Source organism: Pinus tabuliformis, chromosome X (genome assembly GCF_031772625.1).
Source record: "Pinus tabuliformis cultivar Carrire ecotype Pingquan chromosome X, CPIR1, whole genome shotgun sequence".
Classification (NCBI taxonomy): Eukaryota; Viridiplantae; Streptophyta; class Pinopsida; order Pinales; family Pinaceae; genus Pinus; species Pinus tabuliformis.
Genome location: NC_142308.1, coordinates 135267147 through 135268359, shown reverse-complemented (window position 1 = coordinate 135268359; position 1213 = coordinate 135267147). Strand labels below are relative to the sequence as shown.

The following is a 1213-nucleotide window of genomic DNA, read 5'->3' as shown; positions in this document are numbered from 1 at the left end:
AAACCAATGGAAGTTATTTGGAAGAGTGTTTCTAAGCAAGTGGGCATAGTCTCAAACTGCTTTTTGTGATTGCAGGTTATGGATTTCCCTAGATGCATGGATCATTTATGTCTCTATTGGAATTCTGAATGTGCAATGAAATTGGTAATAACACTACTCCCATACCACCATTGGCTCTAGATGACTACCTCCTAGAAGAGATACTCTTGGTGTTTGAAGTTCTAAGAAATGTGTTGCAACATGCAATAGTTCTCGAACTAACAGAGATAATAGAGCTCAGGATTGTTGTTTGCCTATCAAAGTAAGCAGAAATATTCTTAACAAAGATGTAATAGCAATCAATATTCCCACTTCTTTTGTAGATTCAATATGCTAGAATAATCTACCCTCAAATTCATGTTCAGTTGAAGGGATGGGCGAGTTTTAGAGTGTATGAAATTGGAAGACAATGATAGCTTTATTTCTAACAACTATCCCATCTAAATTCTCAGCGTTTATCATACCTTTGTAATATAATTTAAATTGCCTGCATCCTTACTAATCTTCTTGGCATCGAAGGGTTTCTCATATCTTTTCCCCAGTGGCTTCCCACTAATCCTCTGACATTTCTTGAATGCTGCAGGAAAATTTAGCATCATGGATTTTTCTGTAAATGTCTTCAGAAAAACAACACATTTCTTCCTCTTCCTTCTTATGGTCAGCGATCTCCTTTTGGAATTTCTCAAACTCGAGGGCTGAGATTCTCAATAGCAGTGTGATCTCCCCTTCATCACCTTCACCCATCTTAGAGCAGCTTGAATTTCCACCAGAATTAGAGGCATTCTTAGCAGTTTCATGGTGTTCGGATCAGAGGTACGAGGACCTCCTGCAACTGTAGTTCGTAGGCATAAGTGTGGCCATTTTCGGTTGTTTGGGCTACTAAAAATTCTTTGTATTAGAGGGACACTGTATCCATGTCCAAATTTGCCATCCTTTGCCAAGAAAAAATAATTGTGAGAAGATTAAAGAAAATTGAAATTGATTATGGCCAGGTGATTGAATAAATTACAAGTTCAAATCCACAGGGAAATAAAGGGATTTTGAGTTCAAATCTAGATTAAGCTCCAACCTATTATGTCAAGGTTGATGTGTTAAGGAGGGCCACGAGCTTGGCAATTGTAAGGTATTATTATTTGTAACTTTATTGATATTCATTGGATCAGTGGGTATGAAT

At 37.3% G+C, this 1213-nt stretch overlaps 1 pseudogene; it reads right to left on the bottom strand.

Moving 5' to 3' along the window:
• Positions 1-423: 423 nt before the first annotated feature.
• Positions 424-970, bottom strand: LOC149138832 (uncharacterized; annotated as a pseudogene).
• Between the last annotated feature and the right edge of the window lie 243 nt (positions 971-1213).